The sequence below is a fragment of the Catharus ustulatus genome, chromosome 1, assembly GCF_009819885.2.
Source record: "Catharus ustulatus isolate bCatUst1 chromosome 1, bCatUst1.pri.v2, whole genome shotgun sequence".
Classification (NCBI taxonomy): domain Eukaryota; kingdom Metazoa; phylum Chordata; class Aves; order Passeriformes; family Turdidae; genus Catharus; species Catharus ustulatus.
This window is the reverse complement of record NC_046221.1, coordinates 57,142,596-57,158,236: the sequence shown is the minus strand read 5'-3', so window position 1 is coordinate 57,158,236 and position 15,641 is coordinate 57,142,596. Positions and strand designations below refer to the sequence as shown.

The window sequence follows — 15,641 nt, the reverse complement described above, 5'->3', positions numbered from 1 at the left end:
GCTGAAACTGGATGACTTTAAAGCTAGCATGATGACTTGATTGGTTTTCACCTAACAGAGAAACCTATTTTTTTAAGGGTTACCTGACTTCCATTCCGTACCAGTTATAAACTGACATCTTTCAATCTTTTCCCACTGAATGTTGGTGGTTTTATCTTGAGTATACAAGAGCAGTCTAAATGACCAAGATAATCTGGTAGTGCTACATATTTTTAATTTTCTATTGATTTTGCTACAAATCAGTGCCTCAGTGAGACAACAGGTTGACAAAAGGAATTAACCAGAACTCAGATTTCCTCAGCAGAATTCATACTCTGGTACATCTAATGAAAGGTTGACATTCCTTAAAATAACATGACCTTCATCATATAAACAAACACAGGAAAAAAAAAATCTCACTGCAAGTTTTATCTTACTTTTGACCAGTACGGTAAACTCTTCTAGTAAACAAAAAATTTTGTTCTTTTCTAGCTCTTCATTTTGTGTTCTTAGATAGAGGTGCTTTATGGAAACATGAACATATATTTAATTGTTAAAAATCTACTCTTTATTTCACTTTTTTTGGCATTTCTTTTCAAGTAGCCATGTTTGCCTCTAGCTAGGCAGAGCCTGTATTTCTTAATTTATGTCCAGAGTCCTTTAAGTCTTGAGAGGGGCGGTTTCCAGCACTTGCCTGGGAGAACTGCACCTAAACACTCCTGAGTTTCTTTACTGTCTCCTTTCTTTCTAGAGAAAGTGAGGGAAATTTAATGTATAGTCTTCCCAGTTGTGAAGATCATAATTGAAAGGTTTGCTGCTTGTGACCATAAAACCTGAAGCAAAAAATTTTCCACTATTGTGCAGAATTCTTTCACTAGCCAGACTTCAGGTCTAAAACTAAAATGAGCTGATTTTGTGAGGACTAAGTCTACTTCATCTAGGAGACTTTTTCCAATACTTGTACTACATAATCAACTGTCCTGTTATGAATTAACTGCAACAAATGACAAATTGTCTGAGAACAATGGGAAGGTGTTGTGGCTCTTTCTGCAAGAGTTAGTTTAGTCCTGTAGTGTTCTTGTCTCCAGTGCTACTGGTGTAGCTGTAGAGGTGTGTTTTTTAGAACCAGCTCTCATGAGCCAGCGAAACCAAGCATTACACAAGTATTTACATTCTGCTGTGTTTCTGTGATGCGACCTTTTGGTGCAAGCCTTTTTAACTTTAGTATGTTGAAAGCATAAAACGGATCTGAAGTATCTGAATTTTGTGTAAGCAAACCAAAAAACTTGACTAAACAAAGCTTCACTGTACAGCATTTGGCTGAATAACTGAAACTTGCGTTCTTTTATGTCCTTTTGGCCTTTGTTTTTCCACAGTCAAAATAAAAAGCACACGTTTAGTAGCCTTAGTTTCTTTTTCCATGGACAGCTCTTTAGGTCTAGGAGATTGTTTTAGCAGTTTTTTGATTTAATCTTGATTATGAACATAGCATTTTTTTTTAAATATTGTAATAAGAATATGGTTTCTGTGTTTCTATAGTAGGTATTAGAAATATTACCTCAATATTATAAACAATTTTAATCTGAATTTTCTTGTTCATAAATCAATAATTAGGGTGGATATTTTATGGGTGGAGTTGTGTGTGTATGTGTTTATGGCTTAACATTGCATCAGCTAGCGCGGTTGAAATTCTGATTGTAACCATAAGAATATTTTGGGTTTTAAGCTTTTTTTTTCCTTTACTAACCTAAGCTATACTTAGATTGCAAAGCTCTTCATAAACTTGACTTAACCCTCACTGTTGCTATTGTACTTGTTTCGTAGTTTCTCTTACAGCTCATTTGTAATATAGAACAGATCTCTGAAACCTGACTTTCATTCCTCATTCTAGTTATTGAATATGCTGCCTTTTGCTTACTAAGCTAATAACTGTCACAACACTAATTTTTACTTTTTTTTTTTTTCAAGATATTTTATGCAAGTGAACTAAAATTTGTTCAAATAATGAAAAACACATTTCAGAAAATTGAATTTCTATATATTTCAGAACAATTAGGTGGTAGCAAATTGTTGGTTGTTTTTTCACATGACTGTTATTTTGTTTTCTTTTGCTGTATTTTGAGTGTTTATGCAGGTAATAAATTATGAAGTGATACAGAGCATGCAGTCCTGTAAAAACTGTCAGGTTATGTTAAATCATGGAGGATTGGGCAAACGTGAGGTCCTCTTATAGATATTAAAAAGGCAAAATCAAAATAACTTACATCATCTTCCAGCGAGAGATGTCTGATCAAAGCACTGACCAAAATAATAAAAAACCCTTTTAAAATCATCCTAAAAATGTACATAAATAGTACTTTTTTTTGCTTACAATTGTTACAATAACTGTTCTATATTGACTGCTCTGGTAACTTCTATTTCATTGAGCTTCACCTGAATAAATTTACTCAAAATATCTTTGCAAATGGCTCTGGTTTTTTTTTGGTTTTTTTTATTTACAAGGTCAAATTTACCTTTGACTGTATCTCTGTTATTTCACTGAATTTCCCTATTGCTTCTTGACTGAAACAGTAACAGCATAATTGGTCCCTGAATGTGTTCTCTAGATTGACTTTTATTACTTTTCTTTGTGTTTAAAAACAAAAATTAAGCATTAATAGGAAGATGGGTTTTGTCCTTCCTGAAACTATTAACACCTTTGAAAATCTAATTCTGGTCTAGTCTGTGATGTTTAGTGTTCAACGCCTTTCACATTCTTAAGGTTTTTCTCATTTGCTGACAATGTACTGACTTTGTGACATGATCATGTGAAATGTCTGTGATTTCAGTTCTGTGTGTTCGTTACCAGAAGCCAAAGGAAAGGATTTGAACATCTTTTGAGTATATAATGTCTGCCAGGGTTCCTATAAAACTAACAGCAAAGGTTTACACAGATTTTCAATGGAGGTCATATTTGCAATGTGCCACAAAGATGAAGTACTCTAGATTCTTATCAGTCAAAATTAGAAATAGTTTTTTGAGTCCTGAGACCTTCATAAGAAGTTACCTACGTTGAGCATGTCTGTTGTTTAATCAGAGCAATGTAGCTTGAATAGGTCACTCTTGTGATAGTTAATGAAACCAATGTGCTTGGTTTCAAGTGTTAAAACAAACCTTGAGTTCTGGGTTGTATCTTAAATATAATTAGTACAAATTTTAAAAACAGTTTCTATAATGAGACACCTTGTTTAGCAACAGCTGCTCCATGATTATCCAGAGGAAATCAGGGCTTAAAAGCATCCGGTTTACATAATTGTGCTGAAAAGTAAAGTGCTTACTGTTTCCATTTGGGATGATGAGGTCTTCCCTCATTCTAGTGGATTCAGTAATGCAGCTCTCTTGCCTGTGCCATGCATGAGATCTGGACATTCACATTGTCATCTTTCAATTGGCCCACTTGGAATTCATTCTTCTGAGAAAGTCTATCTAACTGGAATGTTTGCAAGATGTTTCATGTCGCAGCTTGTCACCCTGCCATCAGTCACCCTGGGCAACTGGGCAGTACTTTCAGAGGCAAAATTCCAGCAAAAGGTATAGGGCTGTTTCCTCTCAGGCCATAATGATGGAAGTCTGTTTAGAAAACCGAGAAACCAAATTCTTGTAGATATCTAATGAATATTATATTATTTTTGTTCTGGGTTTAATCCTAAGACTCACGGGATTTTCTCAAGTATAGTTCAATATATTTTCAGAATGTGCAAAGGGCACAGCCATTATAAATTGAAGTTAAAAGAATGAGACCATAGAGAAATTATTTTAACCAATTAATTTTTCTGTTGACTGACCTATGCACTGTAATAACTCATCAGACCCAACACTAATGGTTTTTTATGTTAGAGCATCACTTATATTCTTTAAGTATCAGCTTCTGCTTGTGCTAGGCATAAAATTTCCTTCATGTGAGAAAATAATCTCAGTGTCACAGTCAGTTGAAAAATGTTACAAAAATCAAAGTATAAGCTCACAAGGAAGTGAAAGGTATGAGGTATTAGGAAGATGAGTAGAGTCTTAGATAAAATATCTCTGCATTATTTTTATCATGTGCATCTGATAGCTTTTGGTCCTAGAATTTCATACTGTCCAGGAGTCTTACAAAGAAAATCCCACACATGTCACTTGTGTCTCATCACAGGAACAGAGAAATTCCATTATTGATCTGACTCATCTGCCAGAGATACTTTTTACACAAAGGCACAATGTGCACCAGTTTTTCTAACTCGGCTCTTGAGAATCTCTCAGAACTTCAGTCTCCTCTTTTTTTTTTCTTTCAGTGAAGAGGACAGCAGAATCATGTCAATCATTTAGAAATTTCAAACTGCTTGTTCCATGCAAGAATTGTGATATGTACTCATTTTCTTGTCTGACTTTATGTGGTTTTGTTGGATTCTTCTGCAGTTAATGAGTCTTGACATCAAAAGCAAAGAATAGAACTTTGATTATTTGCAAAGTTTTGTTTTGTGCATGACACTCTCCTTAAATAAATCCAAAATGGAAGAAAATCTTTCTGCTCTGTGTTAGTCCAGTCTATGAAAAGATGGAACTTATGCACAGGAAATAAAGTAAAATACAAGTATTTTGGGGAGGAGGGGGAAGTTTTAAATTCAGGCAATGCAAGACAACCCTTCTTACTCTATGAACATTATCTACATAATATTCATTTGGATTATTTAGACTACCTTGGGGCCCCGTTTTCCTATATTTTTCCTTCTAAGCAATGAAGCATATGTACCAATAAACATGAAAATTAAATGTATTCACAGATCAACTGAATGGAAACTTTGTGTTCTCAAGCAGCAAAGTGTGTTCTATCTCACTGCATGGATAATATTTCCAAAGAACAGTTTGGCCATCCTCATGATCAATGTCTTTACTCATATGATGAATACCAATACTTTAGTGGTCTTGATCTACTTACCTATGGGTTTGTTTATTAACTCTCTGCTCCCTTTATGTCTTTATTTTACAAGGCACAAGAAAGAGTGAAACTTAGAAAAGCTTGTGTCATAATGGATTCTGTGAAACAAGAAAAAAAGAATATAATTTGCCGGATTTCTTCCCTTACTTTCTCTTTCAGCAACTTTCTATTTGTAGATTTCCTTACTAGATTTTTGTCAGAAGTTTCCTACTATGGTATGATGAGATTAATCACTGGATTGCATAAACATTTTGGTCTTATTGTGATTATAGAGGACTAGAGTTGGCACTCTGCTTGGTAAGAAATGTTGAAGTATGGATTTTTTTCCTTGCCGTTATAGTAATTGAAAAAGTATAGTAATCATCTGTGGCAATCTCTGTAGAAAGCTGCTCATTTATGAGTAATTAATTCTAGTTATTCCAACCTGACAACATTATACTGATACTTTTGTGGGGATTGTCCATCAGTGGGTTGTCGAGCCTCTCCTCCTGGCAGAGCAGCTGTCTGGAAACCAGCTCAGTAGATTTACCTTGGGCAGTTTTAGATATGCTCTCAGTGTATGATATGAGATGTAGTTACAAATTCATCCATATATATCCACTCTTGTCACAGTCGGCACTTTAAAGAAGCTGACCTTGTATGCACACAGACAGATTCTACGTGTACACAGGGAATTTTCAGATTGAAATAAAATGCATTTTTAATTGAAAAGCCAACACTGGTTTTTCTTTTTTTTTTCTGAAGGAAATCCTCCTGCACCTTTTCATTTTAAGCAATGTCTACAAGATATTTTTAATGTCTCTCTGAATTTTCAAAGCAGGTATGGATAATCACAATTATTGTTAAGGAAAGATAGTTGAAAAGTGAGAGTTCATTTATGATCTCCTCCTGGGAAATGTCACAACTATTCTTGTATATGTACTTGAATATGTGTTTGTACTGGCATATTTGTTTACACTCATTTAAACTGAATGTACATTAATTGACATCTGTCACTTGCCTGTGGATACATGAGAAAAACTCTAATTAAACTAGGATAGGAATACAGGTGTACTCATGTTTAGTGTCATTTGGTGGACATTTGTCTTCTATGTGTACTGTTACTGTGGTGAGGGATGTTTTTGTTATTATTTACAGCAAACATGTTACAAGGCTACTGAATATTACAGATCTCTCTATTTGTGTCAAATTTAGTTCTTAGGAAGAGCAGTTTAAGAAAGTCCTGCTCAGTAGAGGGCTCTTCACATTGTTCTTGGTTGGAAAGTGATGAAAGTAGGATCTGTGGGATTGTAGAGGAGATACTGACTGCAGCAGGATCACTGCTTTTTTTGAATCTGTTTTTTGGATCCAAGGCAGAAGAATAAACTTTGCTTTTCCTTTTCTTAACATATGTTTCATAGTCATTGTATTACTTTACAATGCAGCCGCTCAGATGCTGAAACAGGTTTAAGCAGTCTGAAAGAGAGCTCAGAAATCTGTGTATCAGTATCGCTCAGTGACTTTTGACATAATAATCCTACATGTATATATATACATAAATAGGTGCTTGTTTTTGCTGTATGAAACTTTTGTCAGTTTTGTTTGGGAAAAGTTGATTGTTATGGAAAGGTATGTCCACTAGATGTCATTCATGTAATCTAGTTTTTGTTACAGCATTTATTTCTGAAGAGCCATGTAGGATGGTGGATAAAAATTTCCAGCATTATTGGGTGTTTTTCTATACGCAGTGTTCTTGACTCTGTGTGGCATTTTGCAAAATAATATTACAATTGCCTCTGTGAAAGGTTTGACGCACCACTTAGTCTAGAACTCCTGTCTTTGCCTATTTTTGCTTACAATAGCATTCATTGTTGCATGAGTAGATGGGTTGTATAAGAGGACCCAGGTGAGCTGCATGTAGTTGGTAGCTCTCTGCAAGGAAAGACGTGAGTGTGGAGGTCAGGGTGTTATGCCCCAAAGGAAAACAAAAATATCATGTGATTAATATAATGTGATCTTTTCTAAGCTCTATAGAACTAAAAGAGCAGCTGTTCAGGAAAGTGCATATCTAGTTAGGGAAGAGGACTCAAAAAACTTGCACAAGTGGATTTATAGGTCTTTGCTGCATAACTATGCTTAAATATCTGAGGGATTTAAATTAGAATCACTTTAATCTAGTTTAAATAAAATACCCTGTATGTGGATGGGTCAGAAGTGCATCTGAGTATTCAGCTGGGTGGGCTGATTGGATCTGTGCTGACTGATATTAGCAAAGAGTTTTTTCACCCCGTGCCTCTCTCCACCCATCTTTGTAGTATGACATGTGCTAGTAACTGCTAGACAGCTTCTGGGAAGCCATATCCATATTCTCATTGAATAACAACTGCTGCAACATTGCCCTGTGCTCTTTCCCGCTTTCAGCTTGGAGCAGCTACAGTGAAACTGGAAGCTGGAGATCACAGCTTCCTCCAACCTCCCTTTCCCCTTCCATATGGAATAAAGAATTTCTCTGCCCTGTGTAGTCAGCCAGAGGGCAAGATGGGGAAGTGATAATCCCCTTGGAATGAGCACTTGCATGAAAAATGATAAATGCTACATTGCATGGGGATTAACACTTGCTTATGAACTTGATTTTAATGGAGTGATGCTTTTCTTTCAGCGATGTGAAGGTTCATTGTATGCAAAGTCCTGATTAAGAACCTTTACCACTGTTCAGCCAAAAGGGAGCCATCTGCCACCAGAAACATAAAGCTGTTCAAAGCTGTTTCACTCTTTTGCATATTGTCCTCAAGAATGTAAACCACTTACTTTCACATAGCATTTACTTTCCTAAAGAAAAGCTTGTTCCCCACATCTCATCACAATATTCTTCTTTATCCCAGCATGGGAATTGCATTTCTGCTCACACTTAATGCATATGTTTGAAGTCTGTGATTTATCTCCATGAAACTCTGAAGCAGGACTCTCCAGAGCTAGTTTAATGAATGGAGTTGTATATAAACTACATCTATTTTCATTTCTTTGATGGGAGAGTTTGCATTATGCGATGTGGATGTTCACAGAGTGGGTCAGTCTGTGGGTGGAGTTTGTGAAGCTTGTTTGTTATTTCTAGATATTTTTGATATTAAGCCCTGCTTCTTAAAGATCAGATGCACAATCTGATTGCTTCTTTGCAGGATGACCCCTCTTTTTACAGTGACATGACATGTCATCAAACCTGGTCATTGAGTTAATTTCCAAGCACTGATGTCTGCAAATAAATTTGGTATGGGCTGTGTTGTTTTCTTGAAATTTATTGCCTTACTGCTACAATAAGGTTAGCTCCACTGGAATCACAATTGTGGTACTCCAGTATACTATCACTCCTGAGAATTTAATGAGAAGGGTAATGAGAGGGCTTCTGTTCTATTTTCAAAAACGACTTATGAACTTAAGAAGTATCAGTCCTGTTGTCTTTCTGAAGTGTTGAAATGCTAAATCTGCTTATTAACATAAGCTTTAACTATGCAGTGCTTTTCAATGTTGTTTCTCATGCCCTTTATTGCATCCAGATATAATGTTGCATGATGCTTACACAGGTATTTTTACTGATGTTTTACTAATAAAATTTGATGGCAAAATAACCTGAAAGTTGTAATCTATGTCTTTGTCTATTATTAAACCACTATTATTACCAAAATAGTTTTGATTTTCTTACTTTTTCATAATTAATAATTATGAATTAGTAATTCTTTATATTGAGAGGGATAAGGGTAAAAGTGAGAGAAGGAATTTTTTAAAGTAGTTCTCTGTTTTTGACAAAATCATGCTTCCTGACCATCACCTAAAACAAGCAGCACTCACTGTCTGGAATTTACTTTTCTAATATGAATTAAGCTAGAGAAAGTGATCTTATATCTGTATCCCCAAGGGAACCTCAACCAGTTTTATCCAGTCTACACCTTCACCTTTGTTCACTTATATCTAAGATAGTTTTGACAGATGTTTTTTCCAATTTCTATTCACCAGAAGTTTTGCAATACTTGCTACAGTCTTATTTATGAAGTTTTCCATGCCCACAAAGAGGAATAAAAGAAATAACTCTATTTTCAATAAGGATGATAGAACCTGGATCTAGGGATAGGTTTTTGGTTATATAGTTAGTGATATGTTAGGGCAGTTATCACCATGTTGCGTCTAGCTGGTTTTTACATATCTGAATATATGTACATCCACAGTGTTCTTTTTCCTGGTTTATGTGACATCAGTTCATTTAAGTTTCCCCCAAGGTTATAGTTTTTAAACCTCTTGTATATTTTTGATTTTATCTCTGATATGATTTCCACTTTGATCATCTCTTCAAGTGGTGTGTTCAGATCCACCAAGTGTCTTAAGTGGATTCTACATGTTTCTGAGTAACATGAAAAACTTTCACACGTGTTTAAAGCTGCTTTGGCTTTTTAACAGCAACACATTGCAATGTCTCCTTCATCTAAGGTGTTCTCTTGCCAGGGCAGGAGAACAGCATATAGTTCTATGCCTAAACTTTGCTGATTGCTTACCAGCTGCAGCTTCCTTTTGATTTACTGATAAAAGGTTCTTGGGTTTCCTTTGTCTGTATTCCATGTTTTGTGGTTTTGTTTCACTGTGGATCATTTTGCACAACAGTTATTAGTTATCAGTTACTCTGATGACTCCAAATCAGTGAAGCCCACAGAAGTGAGGTTACTCTGCTGGAGTGACCTCTAAGTCCGAGGCAGCAGAAGCCAAAGCATTTATTTGACTGTGATCTTGCTTTATGTCAGCTACAGCAAGTTGAGGGTACTCAGATTTTGAATGAGGATCTCCCTGTGTGGTTTGGTGAACTTTTTAATTTTTGGCATGTTAGTTTTACATCATTAGTCATCTGTCTCTTCCTGGGTGTTTCTAGGTAGATGAAGCTAGAGATTTCAAAAAGTTGTAATAATATGGAAGACCCAACTTGTGTTTCATATTTTGTATTTTATATTTTCTATATTTTATGTTTTAGAGACCTAGCAGGGTAAGGAGCAGAAGTTAAATTATCTTAGTAGAAAGGCTGTTCTTTTTTTAGATAAAAATAAAAAGCAGACAAAAGGTTATATTTTAATTTGCTGTCAGTTAATATGACTTGTGCTTCATTTGGAATGGCCATAATAATAAACAAATAAGAAGTTGATGTGACTTACTTCAAGTGGAGAAACATTAGCTGAATCTATGTAACAGTTAAATCCTAAGATAAAGGCAAGGAATATAAAGTACTACAAATACCAATGTTAGTCTGTATGATCATGTCTCTTCTAATCAGAGACAAGTTTTAACCTTGTCAAATTTATCTTTGGCATATGTGGTTATGGTAGTGTCTAGAGAGTTTTGACCATGAATAATAGCTGTAACAATGCAACAAAGGCTTTTGTAGTATACGCGAGTTATTAACTTAGCTCATTGGGGCAGAGACTACATTCTAATTTGGCTTGAGGCTTAGAAAAATGGACCCTGAGTCTTATTTTAGTGCTTCCACAAAACCAAGAATAATTCTTTCCTCTTCTCTGTACAAGCGTACAGTATTTTATTTGAGCATTTTAAATATAGGACTGAATGTCTTGAAGTAATTCTATGATTTCACTTTTTTTCCCTGATGTTACCCATTTCTACATACTCAGTTGACATTCACCATTTTGTCAAAGTTGGGAAATAAATGGGAAGTATAAATGGTTATCACGTAACATCTGAAATTAAGAAATAATCTGAGATTTGTTTAATACTTAGAGTGTTTCCGATTTATTTAATCCATGAATGATGAGAAAGGCCATGAGCAGCCATATATGTATATTTGTATTAAGATTCTTATCAGGTAGCTCATCTAAGAGAATGTTATTAGTTAAACCTCTTAGCACTCCTGCATAATTATGCTGTCTTTTCACTGTTACCTTTTCAAACTCCTTGGAGGTTCTCAAGTAATTTATTTCCTGCCATTTAACAGTTTTGAGTAATAGTGATGATGAGAAAACAGTTCAATAGTTTCTTTTTTCAAGTATCAGGTGCTGAAAGCAACTGAGAATGTCAGTGGTTTTTACAGTGGTTTCCTGTACATCTTGTGCAAGCTTCTTCAAGCTTGAGTTGTATAAGCCTTTGTCAGATTAGAAAAAGATAAAATAAATTATTTGTAAGACAAGACATTGGACTGAAACTAAGAAATGTAGTTTTATGTTTGCCTGCAAAATAGCTGTGTTATTTCTGGATGGGCATTGCAGCTTTGTTTCATGTGACACTGATTTTTGGGATAGTGTTCCTGATCTATTTTAAATACAAAGTAGAGCAGTTTCTTGAAATCACCAGTTCCAGATATCAGCAAGTAACAGAGTGGTAGTTATTTCCAGAATTTGTGCTGCTGTGTTTTTTATCACATTTTTATATATGTTTTCAGATTTTATTACGGTTTTTGGGACTTGAGTAGGGCACTTTTGCATGCTTTATCTGTTAAAGAGCTGACCTCTTCCTTCTACTTTTCTCCTGTTTGGTCTCTGTTTAAATAGTAGGCTGTTCATAAGATGTTGAAAAGAGATTATTTGTGTCTTACAGGCTGTGACTGCATGGCATTGAACAGCGCAATGTACAGAAGCTAGTTTCAATGCTGCAAGCAGGGAACAGTCATGAACAGTCTTTGATGGGGCTATCCCTTGTCTGTTCAAGATCATCTTTAACAATATTGCTTTACAAAGATATTTGCCTGACATATTCTGGGACTCCACAATCCCTCAAGCAGTTTATTCTGGTGCTTCACTATTCATTATCTCAGTGGCACACAAGGCAATGTGCTAGGAATATTCAGATCAGACATTAAGTAAAGCTTTCTGATAGAGAAGATTACTGTGCTGAGCATCTTATACACTCAAACTTAGTCACCGAAATTGATTACTGTGCCCAGCATCATAGACACGCAGACTTGGCCACCCAAATACAATTGAATCCTTTAGAAGTGCAATTTTAGTATGGATTCAAGGACACGTAAAACCTGTTGATTAATTTCTGTGTTATGATTTAAGAATTTCACCTGGAAACAGAAATTAGAACAATATCCTCTTGATGAATTCCCCCTATGTGTTCCAAAAATTGCTTTGGTGGAAAAAGGAGGAGGACAGCTGACTCCTTCACATAATTAGCCAAGCTGACTTGGCAGTATGCTAGACTTTATCTCTCCTCCATTTTAATAAAAGCTTACTCAGTTATTTGGGTTTTGTATCTTTGATTTCAGTTCCTTGAGGGAATCAGGACCCTGTTCTTGATTTAGTGAGACTTTACTGTCCGGATGTAAATGGTATTTTTCTGGTAATGTATATCAGACTCACTATACTCACCAGTAATGTATCAACTCATCAGGACTTGGAAGGAAAGGCAGCTTCTCCCTGAAGCTCCAAAAACACTGAAAGTGAAAAATGCTGATAGCTTTTGTTTTAGAGCATCTCATGGCTTTTAAGCCAGCTTTATGATTTTTAGGAACTCTGAGTGATTCTGTATGTGGCTTGGCGTAATGTAATCATTCACTGTACCATCTGCTGTAATTCCATCAAGGCATGGTCCCCTTGACATCCCTACCCCAAAAACATTTCTGATAACATTGCTTCCAAGCTTTGCACCCACATCTTCTGGGGAATAAGCAGACCTTTAAGGTCTGAAAGGCAGCTAAAAGACAAACCTAGTATCCACAAAATTCAAAATGCTGTTCAAATCCATTGTAGTTGTTCTGATGTCACACTCCAAGAATGTCCTAAAACACATAAGTAAAAGGGTTGTAATGAGAATTAGAAAGGCTGCAGACTGAATGTCTCTGGAACCATTGTGGACGTGGCTGCAGTGGAACTGGCAGCAGTTGGTGGTTGAATAATGGTGTGATGGCAGTTCCAGCTCAGACAGGGAAGATGCTGTGTTTGCCACATGTGAATTAATACAGTGCTGCTTTTTTACTGTTGAGGGATTAGCACAGCATTTTTAAAAAATATTTGAAGTATAGCAGAATAGGGGAATAGCTGAGCCCATATTGCAGACAGCTGCTTTTTTGAGCTGATGAGCTAAGTATCTGCTATAGCTGGGAAGCATCAAATAAGAAATTAAAACACTGCCAATGCATATGATAGGACTTTTAAAATACCAAGTAAGATCTATGCCCTTCAAGCAAGTAACCAGAAAAAGGATGAGAGACAAGAATATCTGCATGCCATTTGGACTATGCTTTCCTGCTTAACAATAATTTGTACCATAACCATTATTTTCAATGTTTTTCTGAGTCCATACTTTATGAATATCAGCCAGTGATAGAAAATAAAATTGCGAAAATTCATTAGAGAAAAAGGGATGCTGGGAGTGATAATTTGAGTTCTAAAAGTTCAGAATTTACTTTTCATCTTTCTAGTTCCCTGTTTTCTTCTAATATGAGTATTAAAACTATGAATAAACTCAGACAAGCTAGACATTTTCTCTTTAATTTTGTAACATCCACGAGCCCAGTATTTGATATTCATTTACAGAATGTATCTTGCTGCGAATGCAGGTTAAGTATTAAAAACTAGATAAATGATTGTAGAAGCCTCTTCTCAGTACATAGAAAAATTGTATAAATTAAGTATAAATTATACTTTATAAGAAATCAAATTCTTGGTTGTTGTTAATGCAGCTACATAGAACTGGGATTTAATCAATTGATATCATACTGCATTGGGCTATATCACATTAAATCATGTGTTAGTAGTAAGTGAAACATTCCGAGGCCAGTATTGCCCTTTCAGATTAATCTGTCAGTAAAATTAAGAATAGCAAGTTCCTAGAATAAGAAGGAGTATATGGACTTCAACATCATGCTAAGTTCTCTTGCAAATCAAATGTTTGGAGAAACAACCATAAAAATTTGCCAAGCTAGGATATAACTCAAGCACATTGAGGCTACAGTGATTAGAAAAGGAAACTGGAATATTGTGTGGCTATAATCTATTGTTTGACATCCATTGCCTGCTCCTGTGTAATTTGCTTGCCTCTTTTGGTCACCTGACTGGAGACATTGAGTGGGCCACAGGGTAAGCCAGGAAATTCAGCTCTTGGCTTTCCAAGTCTGCAGCTCAGTTGTTTCCCCTTTCCCCTTCCCCCTCTCTCTTCACAGCTGGTCAGCACATGCACAGTAATTGCTTGAGGCAGGTGAGGCAGGTTTGGGAAGATACATATGGAGCACATGCAAATCTGCACTAAATTTTTGGAATGCAGCAACAGGGTGAAGTTAATGTAAAGCAAAATTTCTTTTATGTTTAAAGTTTCTTAAACTTGTAAAAAAGAGAGACAACAAATTCACTTAATAACCTTTCTTTTTCTCTACTACTACTAGTAACTGAGTGGGTCTGGGATTTTGCCAAAATATTACATTGCTCAAGAAGATTACAAAGAAATCCCAGACATACACTGGAGAGTTATTAAATTTAACATTTCTAAAAGATATTTTCAACAGCTAAATACTTGTTAGAGCATTCTTTTCCACAACTTTCAAAAGTTACCGCAACTCAGTCACAGATAAGAACTTCCAGCTTTTTAATTGATAGATAAATTGAGTCTAAAACCAAATCTACTACATTTCCTGTGGTAAAGGAAACACATAGTCTTTAGTTTGGTTTGTTTCTAATTTGAAAATCATGTTCTCAGGAAATCCTGAATAATTTTTTTTACGTAAACAGGAAAAGTATTTGCTTGGGGCTCTGTTTGTGTGGACGTGGGGGTGAGCAGAAATAGTGTAGATTCTGGAACTCATGTCTCAATGAATATACTTCAGAATAAAGAAAAATATATTCCAAATAAGGTGGTTTTCTATCTGATCTTGGATGGGCTAGTAGGAAAGGGTTTAAAATGCTTTAATTTTTCTTTACGTGTTCTTACTATTTCTCTGAATTTCAGTAATGAGGGCAATTAAAAATGAAAAGATGACAAATTTGTAGGGAAGGTGTCTTTTTATTCCTTTTCAGGTGTTCTTGCCTTGGCTGCAAAGTTGGTTTTCGTCATCTGAAAATGAATGATTTGTAAAAAGCAATTGTAAAATTGCTGCAGGATTTCAGCTCTCACATCCTTCTCTGCTCTCGCCCCTTCAAGGCCCTAAATTTACTTTTGCCATTTGTAGCAGTTCAGTTGAGGGTTGAACTTCCCCTTCTGCTTCTTGTGAGCTTTTCTGATTTCACTTACTGTTTGAACAAGATATATTGGATTTTATTTTCTCTGCATTAGTATGAACTCTACACTTCACACAATTGATTTTGTTTTCAGTTAGGAAATAGTGTTACACATTTTGAGTATAAATTGTGCAGTAAGTAGGATGCTTTTTTTTTGTGTGGGTGGAAACAATCTGTAGAGTTATTGCGGGAGCTGAACCCTGTTTAGTTATAAAACTTTTGAAAGAAAAGGACAGAGATTTTAAAGGAACTATTTGTGGATATTTTTTTTTCTTTAAACCAGGATGTGATTCAAGCTATTATTTAACAAGAGGACTCGACAACCTCACCAAATGCAGAGAAAAATTAAGTCTGGGAGCAGGTGCATGCTTGCTTTATTTGGATTTGTTTGTGGCATTTTCTAAGGAGTTTAAAGTTCAGTATATCACTCTAACAAACTGTGGTCATGAACAGTCATAGCGTCAGGGGAAAATTGGAAGCAGTGATAGTCTTAGCAGAAATGTTAACACTAAAGTTGCACGGAGAACATAGTT

At 35.6% G+C, this 15,641-nt stretch overlaps 1 protein-coding gene across 12 annotated transcripts in view; it reads left to right on the top strand.

The window, feature by feature from the left end:
• SUGCT (succinyl-CoA:glutarate-CoA transferase) overlaps nt 1-15,641 on the top strand; it is a 348,238-nt gene that overhangs the window by 70,725 nt on the left and 261,872 nt on the right. The gene's annotated exons all lie outside the window — the stretch shown is intronic.